Raw genomic sequence first — 25,884 nt, 5'->3', positions numbered from 1 at the left:
TTTAGCCGAGGGTAAAACTTTACCAACAGCACCCCCTGCATGCGGTATGTATTTGAAACACATCTGGAGTAAAAAGAAAGTGAGCGCTCACAGAAAAAAAAGCAATAACAACCCTGGGTGAGAAAAGGAAGATGGATGAGTTGGCCTGAATAAGAACAAAGTGTGGGGTGAGGGGTTGGGGTTTGGTTGGTGTGACAAATGGAATCCACAGCGATGTCAGAGAAACCAAGATAATTTGTACTAATGGGCTTTATCAAGTTAAACAGCAGAGTCAGGAATTCACAAAGGCGGAGAGAGGGACGAATTATGAGGAATATGGGAAATGTTCGGGAATACAGATACAGAAAAGGATTGTAATTAATAATTGTCATTGTGTGGTTCCAGATGGTGGAATGAAACATATGATATATTCGTAATTTTGTGCATCAAAAATGAGAAAGAACGAGGGAACAGGTGATTAATCTGCCTTGGTGCCCCTGATTGCGAGCAGATGAAATATTACTGTCGGAATTGTTTGCTCTGTGCCAAGTGCGATAAATCGGCTGCAAAACTCAGTTTGAAAACGCAGGTGCTCTGTGGAAGGAAAATGTTTCAACTTGCAGATCGACTGTGCATGAATGTTTGCTTCCATCCCCTACTGTACTGGAATATTTCCTATTGATAGAGCATACTTCCACCGAGTATTCAGAGTTTTTTGGCACTGAGAATAACATCGCTACAGTTGCAGCCAACAATTTGCAAGAGAGACGTTATAACCTTTAGAATTTCAAAATTGGCCAATTTTCAGATCATCGCCTGCACCTGACTGCAAAGTTTTTGTAAAGTAAGAAGCACTGGTTCTGCATTCCTTCTGAACCCCAAAGCAGGGGAATGGCTGCAAACATGAACGGAACATTGAAGAAATGCTAGTTAAAGTGGCTGAACAGCAGTGGATCACACCGGCTACTGTCTCACCTTAAATCCTTCTGCTAAAGCGGACCAACAAAGTCCCTTCTACGAGATTGATCATTTTTAGGTTGATTACCGTGAGTGAAATGGGAGAGTTAGACTTCCTGATTGGCCGTATTTATTAGAGCCTGAGAACGATGCTATTGTAAAAGAGGAAGCGTACAGGAATTCATTCGTACTGTTAAAGAATCTTATGTGTATCGCCGCCCATAGCATCAGACCGAGAAAACTGCAGAACTAAGTGTGTTCATCGTGCGAAAAGGACGTAAGAGTTTGAAAATGGTACAAAAATAAGGTTCTGATCTCAGGACTTAAGCCATGTCTGTCAATATCTTCGAGATCTGTAGGACCATATGGTGTCATTTACAGAGCCAGTCCGTCAGCCTATCCAATCCAGATTGTTCATAATAGGTTCGGATGGTGTAATAGAGACCAAACTGAAACGCTTCAGAGTACGTTAATGTCTTCTCGTAACTGTGGTCCAAAAGCAACTGATGCTCTGGATGGAGATGATGAAGTTCAGGTATTTTTAAAGAAATTGAGGATGATGAGAAGGAAGGAACATTCTAGTGGTTTGACCAAGCTCCCACAGGTTTCATCTGGAAGCTTAGGATAGTTCACCTCGTATTCAGAATCAGAAGGTGACAGTTATGCAAAGCAGTTATTGTAATTGCCCCAGCCAAGTCAGACACAACGAGAGAGAGAAAAACAAATGAAACCACGAGATCTCGTAGGACTAAGCAGGACGGGCAAGTGCTGAATTTAAGGAAGTATCAGATAAGCGTTGGAATATTCCGACTGAGTGCACTTTACCCATTGTAGAGTCGACAAATACTGATGACGCAACGATTACAATGCCAACTGTCCCTTGTTCTTTGTTGTGTAATGTGTTTTAGATGTATTCAATGTGAGTAGGACTGGTACTAGTAGTCTTACTCTATCCTGGTACCGGGACAGAGACATCTGTAAACTATTACAGTTGACTGAACTCCGATTCCCAGCTGGCGTGGAATAAGCCTTCAGGCTGTGCCAAAATTTGTAAATTGTACAGAGTATCCAATCTAATTTTAATCTCGAGAGATTGGAAAGGGGGACGCACGGCTAGTTTTACTGTAGTGATTGAGATACACTGCTGTGGATTCCGCGGAAAATACTCTAAATATGGCGGAGGAAGACACGCTGATTTTTTAAAATATAAAATGTGGAAATAATTGTAGATCGAGATTGTGAAAATCTGGGAGGTGTTTGCCTCTAAGGTAAGTAAAAAGGGAATGCATTGCAGTATTGTAAATATTTCATATTTTCCAAGCCTTGGGAAGCAGGAAAACCGAATAAATCACAGGTAATCGTGAATCCACGAATCAGAAATGGAGGGTGTCAGCAACATTAAACTAATTGCGCCCAGAGGTTAGATAACCAATCTGTTTGTCACCTATGCACTGACAGACCAACAACAGCAAACACAATTGCGGAGGAGCGATAGATTGCAATGTTGGAACAGAAACAAAAATGTTATACATCGGAATTCCAACAGAACATCGGCAGCCCGAGACAAATCAGTTTAGATACTCAAGGACCACGCGATAAACGTTAGTTGGAAGTCGGCTTTAAATTGTCAAAGTACGTGAAAAACTCGTGCCATTCAGAATAAACTGCTTTCAACAAATTCTGTCTCTTGCGAACTGACAGCAACCAGGCAGGAGTATGGAACATTGGATGGCACGAGTTATCGAGTTAGAAGCCTGGAAAAAAAAACATGGAGATCCGAAGGTCTGTTACAGGCAGTTGGAATGATGGGAAACACTGAAGACGAAAACTGAAGGGAGATGTGTCTGCCTTCTCAAGATAGAAATATGATTTGCATAATGGATGATGAGATCTTTACCTTTGACTATTAAAGGTAAATCATAAGTGTATTTTGAAATGTTTAGTTGAGAGGAGACAAGCCCTCTATGTAATCTAACATCTATGTGATCTTTTATGCATGGGGCCATCGCGGGTGGGCACAGTCTTCAGTGTGAATATTTTTTTCTTGTATTTTAACGATCGGGAAATAAATCAAGATTCATACAGTACCAATCCAGAGTGAATTAATAATGGTATGGTGTTTGATATCTTAAAATACAGATCACAAAATCTCCAGAGTTTGCCCTGGCGCACGCAGTGCAGATATCAATCCAGTCAAAGCCGTAGTCACGACAGTATGCATAAAGGCTGGAGACGTGGCGAGGTTGCAGTTTCCTTGTGCATGTGGAAATAAAGTAGTTTAAGTGACGTTGATTTTAAGTGGCTTGAAGATCTCAGGAACAGCTGATTCCTGGGAGTTTCACTCAAAACAGTTTCCAGGTACGAAAAACCTACGAGCAAAAACCCAGACAGTGGCAGTTCTGTAGGCAAAAATCTCTTATTGATGAGAGAGATCAAAAGCGAATGGCCAGACTGATTGAAGTGGACAGGAAGGAAATGTTAACTGAAATAACGATGTGTTGCAATAGAGTTGGGAAGGAGAGCATCTCTGAATATATAACACACCTAAACTTAAAGAGGGTGTGGTGGAACAGAAGAACAATGAACGTATAATATACTCAGTTGTCACTTCACCGGCGACGTCGGGTGCCTTATAAGTTGGCCATACTGAGTGTATCTCAATGACTCGGAGTAAAATGTGGACACACGCAAGTTTGGAAATGATAGAAAACATGCTGGAGTTCTGGATTGCAAAGAAAAATTTCCATTGAATCAGAATCAGAATCTGTCCATTTCGGAGTCGGATGTCAGAAGTGAAGAAGCTGTTCCTGAATCTCGGAGGATGTCGCTTCCTACCTGATTGTAACAGTGGGAAAACGGCATGCACAGGGCTCGGGAGGTCTTTAATAACGGATGCTGTTTTTCTGAGCCACCGATCCTTGAAGATGTCCTAGTTATTATGTACGGTAGTATCCAAGCTGGAATTAACTATGCTTACAACCCACTTCAGTTTCTCTCGATCCTGCGTCGTTTCAACCACCCTGGCGCCTGCCATACCAGACAGCACTGCTGACGGACACTAATCTGCATGCAACCCCAGTCTAAGAGCAGCAAAGTATTCGACACAACAACCTGAAATCTGCACATTCCCAAACCTGCGTGCACCCCAGATTTGGGATTTATCCCTAAATCTTTGCACATTTCTAAATTACGGTGCAGCCCAAATTGGCCGACACTTTCTTAACTGTATGCGCATCCCCACTTCCGTGTGCACCAATTTCATGATTATCCCCCAAGTCTGTGCGCACCTCCAAACCCGGAAGCAAGCCCCACATCAGCGTGAACACCGCATCCACAGACAGCTGAAAGCATGTGCTCCCCTGAATCGACATGAAACCACACATTCGCCTCCTCAAACACTTCCCCATTGACATTAGGTTATTCTTGATCAAGAATCATTTCGGAGTGCTCACAAAATAGCTTCTTCAATGAAACAGCCTCGAGCTCTGTCATACCTCCAAATCTGCAGCTACCGCAAATATGTCTGAAATACACAGACACCTCGAATCTGCATGCACACCGAAATTCGTGTATAACCCTAAATATGCCGAGATACCCGAATCTGTGCTTATCTACTATTCTGCTTATGCCCCCATATTCCAGAGCACACCCTTAAAACTGCGCGCATCCTAAATCCGTGTGCACCTCTAAAAGCGTGTACAGAGAAATATGCGAACATCAGAAGGGCGCACACAAAAATCGAAGTGCAACACCTACCCACTGACACCCCCAGAGGCACAGCAGATTATCTCCGAGCAAGACTTATTTTAAGCTTTTCACAAAATGGCTACTATCCGCCATAAAATAACCGTCGAAAGTTCAATGAACATTCGTTTTGAAAATATCGGTAAATGAAACAACCTGCAGATAGGTCTCATTCCGCAGACGCCACAGATCTCCGAGAACCCAGAAATCCGTGAACATCTGAATATTGGCCTAAACAGCCTTAACGAGCATCCCAACGAGGGTGTGTACCTCTATAATGGCGGTCAGATGAATAAAACGTTCAGATGCTCAACCAAATATGCTGACACTGTCCTAATTCTGCGCAAATCCCAAATCGGCGCGCACCCCATTCACGTTGACACTCCCCAAATGCATAAAGGAAATATTATGAAAGTATCTGGAAATGAAACAAAATTCTAATACGTAAAAACCCCAAATCCACAGACAGCAAAAATCTGTGAGTACCCTGAATTCGTAAACATCCCCATGTTGGCACGTCCAAACCCCTAAATCAGTGTGCTACCCATATTTGCCGGTACTGTCCGAAATCCGCGCAATCTGCAAATCAGCCCATACCCCAAACACGCTGGCACTCCCGGAATGCATAATGGATTATCTCAGAGCTGGAATCATTTCAAACTGTTCAGAATAGGGTTGCCTCGGCATTAAAGATACTCACGTGCCACAAACCAGTTTGTAGATCAGTAGACACATCCGGATTTGATCGTCATCTCCAATTCCTGTGCACCCTCATCCTCAGCAGCAGGCACGTATCTCTAAAATCCGTGTGAAACCCAAAATCTGCGCACATCCCCAAGAAAAATCGCACCCCACAATGTATGCGCACCCTAATCCGTATATTTGATGACCCAGACGAAGAATCGTTTCAAACACCGAATGGCTGCCTTGACAGTAAAAGCCGCACGCAACCCAAAGGTCGTGAGTACATCACCAAATCCACCAACACGCACAGATCACCGGAAATCCTCATGAACTCCCAGATCCACCCACAGAAACGTGGCGACTGTATATTCGCTGACACACCGTTACATATGCTATCCTCAAATACGCACACACTCTGCAACCCATTTTCGCTGACACGCCTAATTTCTGCTCAATCACCAATACAGCGAGCACCCTAAACCCGCTGACACACCCACTTGCCCATGAGATTTTTCCGAGCAAGATACATTTGAAACAGTTGAGAAATTGGCAGCGTCGACATTAATAATCCGCACTCAGCACATTCGGGTGCAAATCGTAATCCGCCAATACACCTAAATCTCTGTTTATCCCCAAATATGTGTGCACGGTCATGATGGAGACTAAATTTCGAGTGATGTCTACGCTTCTTCCCTAAATCTCACCGGCGGTTCTCTTCTCGCATCCCTTCAAACTTGCAGCAATTTCTAAAAAAGCACAGCGCAGTATCTTTAAAGGTGAATTTAACTTGAATTTGAAGTGAATTTGATAATACAACTAGTCCGTAAAGTTACCCAGCGATCCGGATTATCGGAATTTACATTAGCATAGGTTTTGCATTGATAGATTAAAATTGCCCACCATGAATCCATAAAACCTGTGCACATCAGCAAATCAGTCCGCACTCCAAACACGCTGACACACCACATACATATTAGATTATTCCAAAGCAGAACTTATGTCCAACTTTTTGGAAATTGTCTTTGTAGACATTTGAAATTCGCACGGACTCCAAAATGCGATTACAACTGTTGACAGAGAGCCCCCGGAATATGCAAACATCACAAAACCTAATTATGCCTCCCTAATTGACTACAGACGTAATTGACTGTTCGTATCCCCAAATCAGTGTGCATATTTGCCACCCTCCCCTAAATCTACGCACTCCTGAAATAAGTGTTCTCCCTAACTTTAAATCCGTGCGCATCCCCAGATACACGATCACACCATAAAGGTGTGCACCCCTTATTCTCCGACTCTCCAATTCAGTGCGCACCCAAAAACAGCTTTGCTTAATGCACTTATCCTTTCAATAATTCAGAAAATGGATGTCTCCACCTTAGAATTGGCACACAGGTCAAAATACGTGCAACTTCCGATCCGCCGAGACGCCCAAATCTATCTCACCCAAAATCCGTGTTTACGCCCACTTGTATGCATTCCCAAATCCATGTACACCTCAAATAGGTGCACCAACTCAAAAGGAGCGCACCCTAAAATCCATGCGAGTATCAAACCCGCAGAGAAACCCACTTGCACATTAGATTATCCCAGGAATCGTTTAAAATAGTTCGCGACAAATTTGAAATTAAATTTATTATTCTCAAGATCTAAATGAAATAACTGTGGGATTCGGCACACCTCCAAACCCGCAGTCACACCAAATACGTGAGATATCCATCTGCATCTCCAAATGCAAATGCATCCCCATATCTTTAGAGAACTTCGAAAGCGTGGACAGCACATACATGCAAATTAGATTATCTCAAACTTTCACAAATGACAAAATCTGTGTACAACGAGCACCAACAATGAAAGTGGAGTGCGCACAGTGTGCGCCGTGATTTCTTGATGTGCACCAATTCAAGGATGCACATGGTGTGCGCTGATTTGGGTTGCCTTTTTCGATCAAGGGCTTATTTGGAGATGCGTGAGTTGACGGATGGTGAGTTTGTGTGATTAATTAATGTTGAGGCTGCCATTTTCTCAATTGTTTTTAATGATAGTTGCGCCGGGAAAGTCTGATGTACATGTGGCGGAGTCCGCTGGTTCATGGTGCGCTCTGAATTGGCGATTGCACAACGTTAGTTTTTGTCGTCGCATATGGGTTGCGCACGGTCTTGATAAGGATCTGGGGTTGTGCATGGATTTAGGAGCGTTCTCTAATAAAGGGTTGCAAACTGATTTGGTATTGTGCACTAATGGAGGGGTGTGTTCTGATACACGGGTGCGCACCTCCTTGTGAATAGCAGATTTAGGGTAGTTTGCGAATATGTGAGTTTTTCTTGGTCCATATCGATTTGGTGACGTCCGTATTGGTTTTTACTGGTAAGACCGCCATTTTGCGTTTGCAATCTATTAAGCGTTGGGCGTTGTCAGCAGATTTGGGGGTACAGACCGATTTTAGTGATTTTTGTTAGAATGCACACGGATTTGGGTTGACACGCCGATCTCTAAAAAGGATGTTTGTGCACATGTGGCTTTCTAACCTCAAGTCGGTCATTGCAAAATTGTTTGAAAAGATTGCTGGTCTGGAATAATCCATTATGCATCTGGGGTGTCACCGACATCGGGATTGCGCAGATTTATGTCTGCTTCGGCATATATGGGTGGCAACTGATTTGAGATGCGACCAGATTCAGTGAAAACCGTCAATATACTGATTTCGAGATGTTCTGGTCTTTACTGATTTCCGTATTCTCAGAGATCTGAGGTGTCTGCGGATTTGGAGTGTGGCTTATCTGAAGTTTGTTTCATCTACAGTTACTTTCGACGATATTCATGCTGGAGGCAGTTATCCCGTGAACTGTTTCAAATGATTCTTGCTCTGACATACTCTGTTGCGCCTAAAGGGGTATCAGCGCGTTTTGAGTACGCTTTGATTTGTCGTTGCGCACTTGGAAAGTGCACAGACTTGTGAAACACATGTATCTGGGGGTGCACACGGTTTAATGCATGAACACAGATTCGAGTGATGCTGCGGATTTGGGGTCGAACACGAACTTGGTTGTTCATACGGATCTGGTTTGTCGCTGGATGTTTAATGATACTTTGTTAAGAAATGCACTTGCAAGTTAATACTTTATTCTTATTGATTGGTTAAGTACGATTTTGTGAACTGGTTGAAATTATTCCTGCTCAAGGATATTCTTATGTGCATGTGGCATTGCCAGTGAGTTGCGGACGCACACTGATTTCGGGTGAGGGTGAGACAAATCTCATTTATAGAAACCGGATAGTAAAATGCAATTTGAACCTTGGCCTTTGTTCCAGGTATTATTAACATCTGAGCCAGCTACTTTGTGAAACTGTTGGAGATGTTACTTCCTCCAGAATAATATAATGTGCATGTGAGTGTTTTATTGGATTTGGGGGTGAATACAGATTTAGTGGTGTGCACAGCTTTAGGAGAGTTTCGGCGAGTACGTGTGCACAGTGATTATATGGGTGTGTGGGTGGATTTGGGACCACATACGTATTTGGTGGTGCTTTCTGTTTGAGAGGTTGCACTGGTTTAGGGATGTATCAGCCAATATGGTTGCACAGCGTTTAGACGGCCGTATGGATTTGGGGTTCACACGGATTTTGGGGAGCCTGAGGATTGGGGATGAGGACAGTTTGGCGCATATGGGTGCACATGAATTTGTTGCTGTCGGTCGATTTGGGGTTGTGGCGAATTTCGAAGTCTTTTCATTTCTAGTGCCTTTAATAATAGCTGTACCTTAAACTGTGTACTATGTTCTCGCGATTTCTTCAAGGTGAATGCTGCCATGTTAAAGTGACTCTTCCTTTGGGAAAATCAACATGTTTCAGCAGTTTCGGTTGTGTACAGGATTTAAGGGTGCTCCCGGATTTGGGGGTGACTTTGGATTTGAAGTCCTGACAAATCTCAAGGTTGTTTCAGTGTTAGGTACTTTATTAATAAATATACTTTCTGTTTTGAACTCGGATAGTACTGTGATTTTTAAGTTGGAGGTTGGTACTTTGTGAACTATTTAAAATTGTTAGTCCTCTCGGATAATCTTATTTGTAAACAGGAGATGTTGACGGGTTCGGAGTGCGCACCCATTCGGGTGTGCATACGGATTTGGGAGTGCGCGTGGATTTTTGGATGTCAAGGGAATTGGATTAATGCGAAAATTCAATTTGTTTCATTTACAGTTACTAGGATAAAACTGCACTTTAACGTCGAGCTTTGTTCTTGTTATTTTTAATGTGGATGAAACTCTCTCGTGAAATGTTTGAAATGTTTGTTGCTCTGGGATGAACAGCCGTCCAATTGTACATGTAGGGGCTCACTCGGATTTGGGGGTTCTCAGAGATCTTGACATGAGTTTGGGTACACACGGATCTGGGTGTGTCGGTGGATTGGGGTGTGCGACGAATCACAAGATTGTTTCATTTATAGATACTTTAAAATCGAACTTGGAACTTTGTTAAGGATTTAAGGATAGGTATGTCAAATGCATTTGCACATATTTCATGGTTTGTTTGAATATATTGGTGCACTTGGATCGGGGATGCGCACAGATTTGTGAGCCTCGGCGGGTTTAAGGATGCACACGGATTTCGGGGTGTCGGTCTATCCTATGAGCTCACATAGGAATTATGGAGCGGTATTCTTAGATCCCTCTGCTGTCCCGCTTTCCTCAATTCCCTACCATTTATTATAAGTCTACCCAGGTAGATCCGGACGAAGTGCAACAGATTACAATAGATCCCATCTGGATGGAATGTCACATTGTATTCCAACAGCAAAATGTTCAGGCCGTTTTTACAGCTGCTTCACTGATGCTGAAAGTTTTCATAAACTGCTCCGCTGTCCACTCACGCTCTAAATCCAGATGTCATCTGCAAATCCAGTTTACCATTTTACAATTGACTTATATATCCTGTTCCTTAGAATGTGTTTCAATAAGTTTTGGGGTGCACACAGATTCGGGGATGTCGCTGGATTTGAGGTGCATACTAATTTGATTTGCGGACAGTGGGCAGATATTGGGGGTGTATGCATATTTTGTCATTTCGTGAAATGTTTTTGGGATAATGTAGTTTCCAAGTCGGTGTATCCACGGGTTTCAAGTTATACGGTGACATAAGAGTGCACACGGATTTGGTGGTGCGTACGGATCTCAGGTGTTCTCACTGATTTGGCGTGTCTGCGGATTCGAAGGTGTGGCGAATTTCAAAGTTGTTCCATTGATAGATACAGTAACAATAAACATAATTTGAACTTCGACATCTGTCCTTGAATTTCATTTTTTCTTCTTTAGGCAGCCATTATGTCACAATTTGAAATGATTCTTCGTCGGAGATAATCGAATATGCATTTGGGTTTCTCAGTGGGTTCATACACACACACACACACACACACACACACACACACCCACACACACACACACACACACACACACACACACACACACACACACACACACACACACACGGTTTGGGGTGCACTCTTATTTGAGGATGGGCATATATTTTGAGATGCAAACGGATTTGGGAATGTGTGCAGATATAGGTGGACGTTGTCGAAGATGGAGATGCACATGGATTTCGGATTAATCACAGGGTTGGTTGTGTCAGAGGATATCAACTTGATCACGAATTTTTGGTTATGTACCGATTTTAAAGTCCAGTCAGCTACGTTCTGAACTGTTTGAAATGTCTCCTGCTCTGGGAATATCTGGTGAGAACGTGAGAGGTGTCAGCACGTTTGGGGTGCATACTGAATTGGACATTGCACAGATCCAATGGTATCTTCTCGAATATGTAGATACAAATCTGTCTGGCGATTGAGCAGATTTAGGGATGTGTTCTCGAGTATCGGACGCACACGGATTTGGGATTAACACTTTAAAATGTTTCTGAATCAGAGATAACCGAACGTGCATATGCGGTTGTCAGCAGGTTGAGTGCACATGGAATTTTGGGGTTGCGCACGCATTCTGGGTTACGTGCGGATTTTTAATGTCGAGGCCCATCTTCTTACCCTGTTCTGTTGCGGCGGGACTTCGGCCTTAAACTACTGGAGGAAGTGCGGAAAGGACAGATGCAGTTTTCTCCCGTTAGTTATCAGTCTACAGTGCCAAGTGCTCCTGTCATGTTTTTTTTTTCACCCTGCAACCTTATCCTTCAATCTCTTTGAATTATGGAGGACAGCAGGTGTACAAATGTCTCTCTCCAGCTCTCTCTATTTTGATCATCATGATGAAGTACGTACATTTTTTTAATGTTTCCTAATTATACAAGCGATTTTTTTATGGTTTATCACTAAGCAGCAGTGAACCAGCTGATTGGCCTTGCAGAGTTCTCTTTCGGAACTAGTTAACTTGAGCAGCCTTTCTGATCGTGTGTTCACGATCACTCTTAATAAAAAAGGCAGTCATATTTTGAACAGTTTGAAATGATAACCTCATGATCAAGTGGATGTGTCAGCGGGTTTGGGTGCACACTCAATTAGGAATTGTGCAGATTTAGGGCAGCATCGGCGAATATGGAGGTGCCTGCTGCTTTGGTGTGCTCATGGATTTGGAGATGCGCACATGTAGGGGTGCCTTCTCAAATATATGGGTGCGCACTGATTTGGGAAATCCACAGATTCAGGGGTTTGGAGGCAAATACAGGTCTGCAAACTCTATTATGGAGTTTACATGGATTTGCGGAGTCGCTCAGATTTAAAAGTGTTTACCTGAGTGTTGGGCACGGATTTGGTGATGTGCGCGGATTTAGAAGTGTGTTGTCCAATTTGACAGTGCACACAAATTTGCGACATGGATTAGAGTTCTGTCTGTCGTCCTATCTGCAGTTGAAATCGCATTTCGGTGTGCGAGGGAATGTTTAATGTCGAAACAGACATTTTCTGAACTGTTTAAAATCAATCCTTCTCTGGAATAATCTATTTTGTATGTGGGATGTCAACGTCTGTGGGTACGCACTGATTAGGTGAGGTGCACAGACTTGGGATGCGTTTTGGGTGTGTTGGCGGATCAAGATTTGCAGACGAATAAATTTTGGTTTTGATGTGGATTTATAATGACTAGGCTACCGTTTTGTGAACTGGTTGAAATGGACTTTGCATTGGGATAATATAATATATGTGGTGTGTCAGCGTGTTTGGAGAGTTCACTGATCTGCTGAAATGCGCAGATTTCGGAGTTTTTCAAAGATGGGCGTGCACATATATTTGGAATACGTATAGATTTGGCTGCGTTTGGCGGATCAAGGATTACGCACGAATCCTTGGGGAGGTCATGAAACCGGGGATGCGCACGGATTTAGGTGAGTTCTCGAAAATGGGATTGCACACGCATTTGCACACGTGTGCTGATTCAGGGTGTGTACTCCAATATGGGGTTTTGGATCTATTTGGGGATTGAACAGATTTAGAGGTGTGTCGACGAATATGGGAGTGGCAAAGTTATTGTGGGTGTACATGATGGTTCAGATGGATCTGGCTGTGTCGGACCTTGGGATGCGTGCGGATAATTTAACGCTCAGGTCGCCATTTTGTGTTTGGAGTGAATCTTCGTCTGGATAATTTTATATGCATATGGGAATATGCGCAGATCTGGGGGTGCACGTGGATTTCAGTGATGCGCGCATTTTGAAGTGGGAATTTTAAATATGGGAGTGCACACGAATTTGGGTGACAGCCAGATCTGGGTATGTAGGACGATTTGCAAAAGAATTTTAGGGGGCGTGAGAGCTTTTATTGTCGGGACAACCATTTTCTGCTCTGAACCATATCTCTGTAATAGGTGGCTCACTACTTTACGTATTAATTCAGGTTCGAAGTACGTCTGTCTTAAGTGTTACACACCTTTTGTGACATAAACTGACCCCGGCCTCGGAGCCACCGGGATAATTAACTGTGTCCAGTCTGATCTTCAGTTTGGCGTTCCTTGACCTCGTCTCTGCCTTTTATTCAATGCTACTTGCTCACCTGTGGTTCTAGTTCCTACTCCATCGCCACCCCCCAACAGCAGGCATGCGCATACCACATGTTAATGCCAGGGTCGCTGCATTAAACTCCCCAGTTAGAATACTAATTCTTTTTCAGTACATATGTCAAACCCGTGCTCCTTACACCAGTCATACCAAATGCTGGAAGAAAGTCCAATAATGTGTGTATACGATTACCTCCTGCACAAATCGTTAGACACACATTTACCTGGACTTCCTTAACATCTCTTCCCTCATCAGGTCACTAATTCGGAGTTGCTAGCTCTTCAGCCATGAGCCTTCGGAACCACTAAATTAACTTATTTGGAAATGTTGGGGGATCTATAGGCTTGCATAGCACGACTCTCCTGTTCCTCCACACTGCGACCAAATCTACCATATGTACTCTGTTATCCAGTTTAAAATTTTATTGTGTATGAACTACTTATTGTGATGAAATTCTACGTTGTCCACACTATCACATAGTTGTCATTGATTCATTTAGAGATGAAGCGAAGGATAATGAACCACGGAACACAATAACCTCAATTTTACACCTGCCTAATCGCTAAGTTGTTTTCTGTTTTTTTTTTTTTTCGTTTACCTTGTGAGAATACCCACAAATATTATGGAAAGGATGTACAAATTCCTTCCGGAAAAAAAAACACAGGAATGAACTCCGATTTCCATCGCCCCGAGCTGGAATCGTCTGATTCTCACCGCGATGCTACGTGGAGCCGCAAACTGCGAGTTGCCAACCCACATATCCACTTCTTCTCTCAAGTCTTTTACAAATATCAGAGAAAGCAGGGTTACAGAACAGATCTTTTGGAAACGCCCCATCTACTGCCAGCCCCATACTCACCATGCCTCCCGACTTTCTGGATCGAGCTATTGTGGGGACTCTTGTCAAACGCCTCTCTCAATTCCATACACAGATCATCTATCTCATTAATTTGATTTGTCACTCTCTCAGAAAGTCAGTCAGGTGCGTAAGTTATGACCTTCCCCTCACAAAGCCAGTTGATTGCCTGTGATTCTGCTTCTACAATTATTTGTCAAACCTGTCGTGAAGAATCCCCTTCAAACGTTTAGCCTCCATTGATGGCAGTAGTCACTGTTTTACAATTCCCAGGATTATCCTCACTACTTATTACCCGTCTTAACCAAGCTTATATTAAGAGTTTCTACTTCGGTATTACCCGCTCACGATTTAAAATAATAAACATCATGGACCAACCACTGAAGGACTCAGATTAATTTCTCAATTTACCTTTCTCTGGAGAATGTAAAATCTCAATACAAACTGCCGCAATTCCCAAATTATTTCTAATTATATAAATAATTTATCACTGATCGTGTCTGTTTAGAGAAACCCTCCAATTTCCCAGTTGCGCCAATTCAAAATTAGCAGAACCTTTTTTTCCATTAATTATCAAGTTTCTGTTTCTATCACACTGTCCTTTTCAAACATACTTTCCATGTTCTTTTTCCAAGGTCAGTCCTGCGTTGCTATAGTCGAATATCTCGCTGACAGTGACTAAGAGTAGACCAGTCAGAAGCAGGAGACAATCTGCAGACTCTAGAATTCCAAAGTGCTGGAGGATCTCTGCAGGCCAGGTAGCATCTGTGGTCAAGTGTAAACTGTGGACGTTTAGGGCAGAGACCTTTTATCAGAATTGGATTTATTTTTTTCTCTCTCCAAGTCTGCTGCCTGAGCTGAAGACTTTCACCAGCACTTTGTGCAGGATTAGTTCATATCAGTTCGCATTTCGCTGTGCTGTGTCTTTTGTCCTTGGGTTCACAGCATCGGCTCGTCCACCTAACACCGCTCCTCCACCTAACACTGCTCCTCCACATTCCCTTTGAAAGCTAACATTCTGTTCCTGGAAATTAGTTCAAATCGGAAAACAGAAGGATAAAATACAGGTAAGGGAGAGGAGAAAATTAGTGTGAAGTAAAGGACGGGTAATGATGGGAGCAGGAGTGGTTAATACCGACGGAAGTATACTCCATATCAAGCTGTTTCGTCAGAATCGGGAAGAAGGGTTGACAGGTTCGCTTCAAGGCACACCTTAAGCGGTACGAGGGTGAAATGAAAAGGGGATTTTTACTGGGATGCTGAGTCCAGTGGTGCCGTTGCGATCGACTGTACATATTTGTTGTATAACTGTAAGGCAACACACACAAAATGCTGGAGCAATTGAGCAGATGGATGGTAACTTTCGAAAAGAGTAAACATTCAACTATGCGGGCCGACAACCTTCATGATTTTGTATGTGTTGTTATATATTTCGATCATCGACAGATTTTCTCCTGCTTTGTTTGAAACTCTGTTCATCACATTGTTTCCGTTTACTACAAGTGGGAGTACAGATTAGGAGCGTGAAGACAGCTGAATTGTACTACTGCATAGCATTTATTTCTATGTTTTAATGAGTTTCAAAAGCCGATTAACTGGGTATTTCACCACATTCTTGAGATCCTTACGGAATTTGCTCTGGGTCAGGACGTAAATACACGTGTTGGTGCAGGAACTTAGAATCTGCAGCATTCCTGATGTCTCTTCTATAATGTAAACGGGATTCATGACAGAATAATAAACAAAACTCATTGAAATCCGTTGATAGATACAGTATACCAAACGTGTTCCCCACAACAATATGAAACTACCCGTTATGCTGAAGAGCAAAATGATGGATTTGCGTCGGCTCTCCATCTCCCGGTCCTTGTCATTCTCTCCACTCTTTTGTGCCCGGAGCCTCCTGCGGGCTTGACTGACCTCCAGAATCCGCCTGACAGTCAGAATATTGAAAAACAAAATCAGAAAGAATGGGACAGAAGGGGTTAAAATGCGGTGAAACATCTCAAATACCACCCATGAGGGAGAGTTTCTGTAGCTCGGTGTAAGAACACAATACCAGGGGACACCATCAATTATTATCATAGGCTCGTATACGAAGCCCCAGGGAACACTCTCCAAACAGGCCAGAACACTCACTGTCCCGATAACCACAGCCGCCGTTCTCTCGGTGCAATATTTTGTTTTCAGCTTCTCACAGCAAATAGCCACAAATCGATCGACGGTGAAAGAGACAGTCAGCCAGACCGAAGCATTAGTGCTCGCATGAATCAGCCACCTAGCGATACTGCACACAGGAGTGATGAACAGGAATGATCGGCGAAAGTAAAGCCAAGCAGTACACATCAGGAGCGGAAGCGAGATAACGACCAGGAGATCGGCCGCTGCCATTCCCACCAGGTAGAGAGTTACACATTTGGAGAGACCGCACTTATCCCGGGATAGGATCACAATCGCCACCAAGTTCGCTGAAGAGAGAGCGGAAATAGGAAATTGATTAAAAAACTGATTAAAACCCATTGCCGCAGTTTTCGAGGATCATGTAATATTCCCATTTTATTGTTGCATTCAACGGCAGAAGGGTGAAGAGAGGGTCAAGAGCTGGCTGAGTTTACACAATAAAATAAAGTCAAATAATGTAAATTCGGATTCCTTTCTGATGACCAAAAATATGAAGAGGCATCAGACAGATGAAACTAGGTACCCTCAGAGTCAGTACAGTGTGGAACATTTTTATCGGCTTCATCCGCGTCTGATATCAATGAAATAAATCAATTCGGACGCCGATGGCGGGATTCTTTCATTAAACAATCATCAACTTCCCTGTGACTCCGTGTCAGCAACAGAACAGCCGAAGGGCACAACAGAAACAGGAATTCCCGGAACCACTCATCCAGACAAAATAGAATATGTGGGAAAGCAGTGAAAGTGTATTTTCTGAGCTGTTTTCAGAGAGCTCCCATGACACAACTTTCTCTTACTCTTACTATACAAGCTGCCTGAGGCTTTGTGTTTCCAGCATTTCCCGTGTTTGTTTCCTATTCCAGCATTTACCACCGCGCCGACTTTACAGCAGAACATTGACTGAGGTAGCAGTCACAGCCTAGTCTGATACAGCCTCTCAGATATACTTGACGCTCCCGACTAAATCCATGACAGGGAAGCCGAGAGAATAATCCAACGTCCAGTAGCAGGCACGGTGACACAGTCAGATGTCTGTAGCGGTGTCAGATGTGGATACATTATAATACGTTTTACACTATTTATAGTTATATGGACAGTATAATGCATTTCACAGTGTTGGTAGTTATGAATCTACACGTCGGATTTGTTAATTGATCTGCAACGACGTCATTGTGTTGTCCAGAAACTGCTTCACTTTCTGCAATACAGCTCACTTTTACTGAAAACCCTCAATCTTCCTGCTGCAACAGGGAGCTCCTCAAATTTGCTGAATCGTTACCGCTAATCGATTGTTTGATCATGACACGTACCTCACACAACCGCTCATATACCAAAGCAGACAATCAGTTAGCATCATCTCCGCGGCAGTATAAACACAGTATTTGCAAAAGCAGTGCAGCTGCTTCGAGACCAGAAGCACAGAGACCCGAGCATCACATTATTGAACAGAAACCGCTGGAAGATATCTGCCTGTCCCACTGAGGTCTTCCGATGCTGGCGGATTCGTTGAATTCTTACAGCCGTTTGTTTTTAGATCCAGATATCAGAATCCACAATCGCTGTCTTTGCTTCCATTCCTAGATTGCCGAATGCTAGCACTGGAGATGAGGTTGTGGAAACCACTGACAGAAACAATCACTACATTGGCATTAACTTCAATTCCCACCAACGGCAGCCGATACCGCAGCTTACCGAGAATTCCAAAGGCTGAAATAAAAGGATAGTAAACTTCTCCTATCCTCAAAAGGACTGGATAACCCATGTCCGTGATAACCTGCCAATTGTGTTGCTCCTGAATTCACAGCTCCCTCGGAAACTCTGAGCTAATGTATTCAAAGCGGCCCGGATTTATAGAAATGATCAGTCTCCAGAGACACTGTTATGCCGCTGACTGACTACAGTCACTTGAACAATCATGGTGATTCAACACCATTCATTGTCTCTGGTGTAAATATTGGGCCGACAGAAGACAAGCACTTCTAAATTCCTAGGCATTACCTCCGCGGTTTCTCACCTAGTGAGAAGAATGCCGGAGCTCCATTGATAAACACCCGAAGCAGCCACATTTACAGATCTCATTTTTTTTTCTCCGCTAATTAACCACTTGTGAACAGAGTTCAACGACACGTCCGAACCCAAACTTCTCTCCCTGTGGTTTTTCGTTTTCAACATCATCCTGGACGCACGCACACACACGCGGAATGACCATGTTCTGATGACCACGATGCTGATGTACGAAAGATGACAAAATTTGCAGATGCTGGAAATCCTCAGAGGAAGGCAACGCACACAAAATCTGGGAAAAAAATCTAGAGATGTTGCTGATGTAATTGGATCATAAGGGCATCTCAGACCAGCCAGAACTCAAAGGAAGAAATGCTTCGATCTGCAAAGGGAATATTCAATAATAAATATTAAACATAGGTCTCTAAATTGGGAAATGAATCGACGTAGGATGGATGAAAGTGAATGAATGAAAGACAAGCATCATATGCTATATTATAACTGTGTGAAAAAGACAGAGGGTCAGACCGACAGATTGACAGTGGCACACGCTGCAACGGCCGCTTCACACAACCGTCTGGCACATACCTCTCCCTCACTGACCGACTTTCCTTCTCCTACCAACAGGGAAAATTTCAATCAACTCCGATTTTCCCGCCTGTGGAGGCACCGGAGCAGTCTCTCCTCTCTGACACGCAAGGTGTGTTACAAAGCACAGAGATACCGACAGCTCATTAGTTCCACAGTTTCAGACAGCAGAGAAATTCAGATTCAGTCCCAGACTGAACTCAAGACCCAGACACAGATTACCAGCACAACGGCTACACTGAAACACAGATGGTTAACATTTCCATTGACCTCGGCCCCACTGTCCTACAGTAGAGATACAGCCCCAGCCTCCATATCCACACCCACGGGGTTAGCAGTGTCAGTGTGAGTTCAGGATTGGGCGAACAGCTGGAAAATTGGGAAATTATGAATGTGGTATTGGAAGAACTTAAGAAAGTTTCGGATAAGCGCGCGGTGTTCTGGACGATATGCGTGTGTCAGAATTAGTCAGCAGGTTAATATCAGACTGTCAGGCGGGGCCGGTTGCGGTAGGACTCAAGTACAGACCAATGAATGTTCTTTTACCAGGATTTTATTAGTCTATCAACACCAGGAGGCAGGCACGTAGCCGGAATGGCAGGCGGAGGTCTTACCCGGGAAAAGCTGTCCGGCGAGGGCAGACGATTACGGATGCTTCAAGCAAGAATCAGGTTCCAAAGAGGCAGAATCCAGAAACGCAAAGTTCAACAATTTCAGTTGGCAGTAGTCACTATCAACAAGAATTCAACAAATTCACTATCGCAGGCTGGAACGACTCAGTTCAGGACCTGGACGAAGAGGCAGAGAATGTGAGTCGAGGCACGGTTTAAGTGGACCGGGTAATAAGTGAGAACAGAAGCAGTTGGGTGAGTGCTATTGAGGAGATAAGTGGGTAATTGGCGAGAGTCCAAATAGGGAAGAGGCTGGTTCAAAGCCCACATGGCCAGGTGAAAAAACGTAGAATTTAAGGGCTGTCGTGGTCAAGAGTTATCAGCTGAGCCCCTTTGACCCAGTGTTCAGGGCAGATCTTTAATAGAAACATGTCTGCTCAGATCCCGGGAGGTCTCCTATGGAGGGACATGAGTGGTGAACTTGATCTTCTATAGTTTATTTTTCTGGATTGTGTTTTAATTTAACTTCAGTGCTATGTACTCCTTATTAATTTTACACATGCTGTCATGGAGTGCTGAATCCTGGTTTCGTTGTACAAAGTATATCCTGGGGAGATATTTTACTTGACCCCTCTCCATCCCGATGTTCATCCATGACCTACCAACTTGTACTTCTTCCTCCGCTGTCCACTCTACATTCCTTACTTCGTCTTTGCGTCATTTTTTTTTTCCACAGAAATGCCAATACTTCAAGAGCATCGGGGACAGAAGTGAGTATACTGTAGACTTTATTACTAAGGAGAAAATGTGCTTTGGAAACTGAAAGTTCTGAAGGTAGATAAGTCTCCCGGACAGATGGTGAACACCCCAGGCTTCAGAAAGAGGTAGCCGAAGAGTTTGCGCAGACATTATAGCCAGAGATCACTACAGCACAGTATAATGCCATTCGGCCAATCTAGTCTGTGCCAATCCGTCTATCCACCGAGTTCCAGCAACCTCCACTGGGACCATATTCCCCCATACCCCTCGCACCATGAACCCATCCAAAATTATTTTACATGTTGAAATCGAACCTGCCACTTGCTCTGGCATCCCATTCTACAGTCTCATCGCCTCTGAGTGAAGAAGTCCCCCATCAACTTTCTCTTAAAGAATGAGTAATGTCCTTTCAAGTATCACTAGATTTGGGAATGTGTCTGGCGGACTACGCAGTTGCAAATATCACCCCATTCTTTAAGAAACGAATGAGGCAGAAGAAAGGAAATCATAGGACATTTAGACTGACCTTAGTGGTTGGGATGATCTTGGAGTCCATTAACGATGATTTTTCGATGTACTTGGAAGAGCGTGATAAAGTAGGCCAACGTCAGCATAGTTTCCCTCAGAGGAAATTTTGCCTGACGAAGCTGTTGGAATTCTTTGATGAACTAACAGGCAGGATAGAGAAAAGAGAAGCAGTAAATGTTGTTTGTTTGAATTTTCAGATGGTCTTTTACAAGATGCTGCACATGAGGCTCCTTAACAATACCACAGATCAGGGTATTACAGGAAAGATACTGGCATGAATGAGGATTGGTTTTCTAGCGGGAGGCAAAGAGTGAGAACAATGCAAAGCTGTTATAATTGCTGCCCGTAACTAATGGCGTTCTGCTGGGGTCGGTATTGAGACCGATCCTTCTCATGTTAGATTTCGTTGATCCGTTGAGAGAATTGATGGCTTGGTTACCAACTTTGCAGTTGATATGAAGGTATGTGCTGGGTAGGTGGCTTAGAGTAAAACTGGTGTCTGCAAAAGGACTCAGACAGGTTCGGAGAAGAGGCAATAAAGTGCGAGATGGAATACACTGTAGGGACTGTGGTCTACTGTTTGGTACTCAAGTTCTCTCAGCATTACGTTGGACGAACATTATTAGAAAAACACTGCGATATAATATGGGTTTCATTTTGTTACATTCAAAAATGCTATTTTAGGACTACAAGTACATTTCCACAGTGGTGAAGTGCCCAATCTCCCCTCGCCAACTGTAAAATCCCTTCCAACTCCTACATCATTCCACATTTCGTAAAACCCTCCGACCCCGACAGCACTCGCCATCTCTGCCAAACCCTGTACCATCCACCCTGGTGCATTCAGGTGACAGCTGACAAAATGAAGACACTGCCCGTGCCATATGACAGGGTTCATAAAACACCGTCACACTTCCTGTTTGTAAACCAACCGATTTGCATGGTTCGCTTGACTAAACCTCTTCCCACATTGCCTCCTGAAAAAAAAAAAAACTATATTCCCTTTTCTCAGTCCCTTTGTTCCGGCCATATCTGTTCCCAGGATGAGGTTTTCCTTTTCCGGGACACCAGAGATGTCCCTTCATAGAGAGGGTTTTCCTTCCTCCATCATTGATGTTGATCTCAGTCCAATCGGTTCTGCTTCCTGAAAATCCGACTTCACTCCATCTTACCGTCCCCTTAACATTGGCAGAAACCCTCTTGTCCTTACCTGCAAACCCACGAGACATCGGTGGCAGACTGTTCTGGTTCGAGTAATGAGCAGTGCTGAGATAATTAGGCCAGCTCCTTTGGCAATGGGAATTGCGGGGATGGCCAGGAAATGTGAGTAGACTTGTCCATGTATAGGCAGCCTGGATCAAACCAGTTTCCTGTGCTTTGTAGGGGTGACGTCAGTCTTCCAGCCTCCCGGACGGCCATATCTGTACCCGGTGTGTGGAGCTGCAGCTCCTAAGGGACCACGTTATGGAACTGGAGTTGCAGCTCGATGACTTTCATCTGGTGAGGGAGAGAGGAGGTGATAGAAAGGAGTTAAAGGCATTTGGGCACACCGGGGCAACGGGAGATAGACAAGTGGGAAACAGGAGAGGGAAGGGGAAGTGTCAGGTACTAGAGAGTACCACTGTGGCTGTTCCCCTGAACAATAAGTACTCCTGTTTGAGTATTGGTGGGGGGGTGTAGTCTACCTGGGGATGCAACTGTGTCCGTGCTTCTGGCGTTGTCCGGCCCTGTGGCTCAGAAGGGTAGGGAAAGGAAGAGGAAGACAGTAGCACAAAGGTAGTAATCTCTGTATTATTGCCTGTGCCACGATACAGTTAGTATAGGAATGGAATGAGGTGAAGGTTAAATGCGTGGCTGAGGGATGAGAGCATGGCACAGGAATTCATATTTCTGGGTCATTAAGACTTCTCTTGGGACAGGTGTGACCTGTACAAAAAGGATGGATTGCACTTCAATCTCAGGGGGACCAGTATCCTGTTTGGGAGATTTGCTAACGCTACTGGTGAGAGTTTAAACTGGAATTGTTTGGGGGGTGGGAACTGGGGAAGAGGTGGTTGGCTCACAAATAGAGGGAGCTTGGAGACAATGTGTGAGAGGGTATAGGCAGGTGATAGAGAAGGGACACTCTCAGACCGACGGTTCAAGATGTGTCTGTTTTAACGCAAGTATTGTGAATGCAGCATTTGGGCTTAAAGTGTGGTTCAGATCTTGGAGCCATGATGTAGTGGTCATTACAGAGACTTGGATGGCTCATGGACCGGAAAGTGCCGGGTTTTAGATGGTTCAGGGAGCGAGGCACAAGACGTGGGGTGTGGCACTGTTGATCAGAGATAGTGTGAAGTCTGCAGATAAGGAGGACGGTGGGGTGTGGCACTGTTGATCAGAGATAGTGTGAAATCTGCAGATAAGGAGGACGTCTACGGAGACTTGGTCGGTGGACGTCAGGAACAGGAAGGGGTCGATAATTGTACTGGATGTTTTTTTATAGACCGCCTAGTAGTAATAGGGATATCTAGGAGCAGATAGGGAAACAGATCGTGGCAAGGTATAAAAATAACAGTTGTCAATAACAGGTGGGAGATTTTAATTTCACAAATATAAGTTGGTATCTCCCTAGAGCAAATGTTTTAAATGAAGTTTTTGTCGGGAAGCGTATTTCGCCCAATTTTCCACTGAGACAATGCGCAACAGTGGAAGGAAACGACACGCTACTAGCGGACGGATGTTACTGCGGAGTTTTCACCTCAGGTAGCTGAAGGATGGATGTCCGCGGTGGAGGGAGGGCCATGCGTGAATGGCTGAAAGACCGCTGAACTCTGGGATCATGGGACGGATGTGGTCGGGACTTTGGTGTGATTTAGATACAAGTGCATGAAATTATAAACCCAGCATTCTCGATTAAGCTGTGCCGTTGGACATGTAAACGTCTGTCTTCAATTTATCCCCCAAACTCCGTTTGCAGTTTGTGACTCTTATATGTATTTTTCTTCCTTCTTCACCGATTCCACATCGCTCCTCTTACCACTTCATTTCTTGAAAAATAGATCAGTTCTCTTTATATCGGTGTGGGAATGTCGTGGGGGGAAGTTCCGGTTAACAGATATTATGTATATACAGCCCGGAAGGTAGTCCATCGAAGACAATGAGGAGATAGTGTAGTCTTGTGACGGGGACGTCATGTCTCACAAATATGTCTGATTTTAAAGGAATAATTTCGACGATTTAACGAAGCAGGAAGGTAGAGGAAGTGTGGATAGACTTTAGAAATGTTTCTAAGAAGTCTCCCATGGCAGCCGGGATGAATTTACATACTAGTCACAATATTAGCTCGGTGAATGAATGCAAATCATAGTGTGCGTGTGCCTCTCTCTTCCCGGACGCTGCAAATAAGCGGCGAGATGTATATTTGCTGCTGGATCCTTTATTGTTTGCAAAACAGTATGTAAAACAAAATGTGACAATGCAATTTGTGCAATAAAATTCTGGGAGAACATACAGACCTTTGTAGGGTCGCTTTTAGTTGTAAACTTGCAATGCTAGGTCATACCTCTCTGAATACAGTGTTATTAGTGGACAGTACAAGAGGTATTGTTCACCTAGCTTTGAGTAGAAGTGTTCCGACTCGGTTTCACAGCCGGACGGAGCACTGATTCGAGCAGGCATAACGCAACGGGTGCAAATCTAATTGCCACGCCATGGGCAGTATACTGCAGGAACTGAGCGATGGTATATCAAAATTCACCAGATTGTTTCTGGACTGTGGGGAAGGGAAGAAACTATAAGAAGAAATTTGATTGATTGATATAGGAAATAAATTGAAGGGTCCTTGTAGAAGTTTATGCAATTATGAGGAGGTTTATATTGTACAGATAGCCAACAACTTTGTCTTTTCCTACGTCGGTAGTAGCTAAAACTACAGGCACGTGCATACACAGGTCTGAAGACATTCTTTTTTCCGCCCAGTGCTGCGTGATTATGTCTAGAGCAGACGTTCTGGATGCAGGGGACAATAAAATAATGGGAAAGTGTCTGGATAGCCCTTGGTTAACAAAGTTAGCGAGGGATACGGGCTGTATTATGGGTCTTGCGATTGGCATAGTTCGCTATAGTCGACGTGGGTCAGAATCTATGCAATATTGATTCCCGCTGCAAACTACAAGAAGGTGGCTCTGTCACCGCGCTGACCGCAGCGAATCTACACTGCCAGTGTAAAGCTAGTTGTGATTGCTCCACCTTTACCTGAGTTAGACTGCAGCCGATTGAGCCCTGAGTGTCAAAGCAGCTGTGAACCGGAACGATTGAATGAAATCAACTGAGCGATCAGATGCCGGGATTGTTGATGACGTCACGCTGTCAAGGGCGCTCCTGCACGGAAACGTAGTGAGTGTTATTTTATTCCGTCAATTTAATAGCGAGACCTATTGTACTAAAACACATAAATCCCAGATGCATATCTTGACACAATGGCGGGTGCCGGATGCGGAGAATTAGTTGATAATGAACGTTCGACCTTTAGGAACATGTGCTTTGCTTTCCCTGTACTTTTTAACCAATATTGAAAACAAAGTCCAAGGAGATTTCAACACCCGCCGCATTTCCTGTCTAAACTGAGCCTGGTCGCTGTATAAATGCAGGTGTTGGTGCAGGAACTCAGGTACATCAGCATGTAGCCGGCTTCAGTGGCGACGTAGGCAGAGTCGGTGTAATCGCCGTCGTAATGCGCGGTTCCTGTGAGTCGGGTGGTCAGAAAACTCACAGTGACCGGCAGCCACAACATAATGAAACTGCTGGATACACTAAAGAGCAAAATGATGGATTTCCGGCGGCTTTCCATCTCCGGATCCTTCTGTGTTTGACTGTTGTGACCCCGCAGTCCGCGACGCACTTTACTGGCTAATAATATGCGCCTCACTGTTAGACAGTTAAACAGGGTTATCAGAACAAAAGGCATTATTGCCATTAAAATACTCTGCAGAAAGGAGAATGTGACTCCCACAG

The sequence above is a fragment of the Hypanus sabinus genome, unplaced genomic scaffold, assembly GCF_030144855.1.
Source record: "Hypanus sabinus isolate sHypSab1 unplaced genomic scaffold, sHypSab1.hap1 scaffold_571, whole genome shotgun sequence".
In the NCBI taxonomy this organism is placed as follows: Eukaryota; Metazoa; Chordata; class Chondrichthyes; order Myliobatiformes; family Dasyatidae; genus Hypanus; species Hypanus sabinus.
This window is presented reverse-complemented; position numbering follows the sequence as displayed.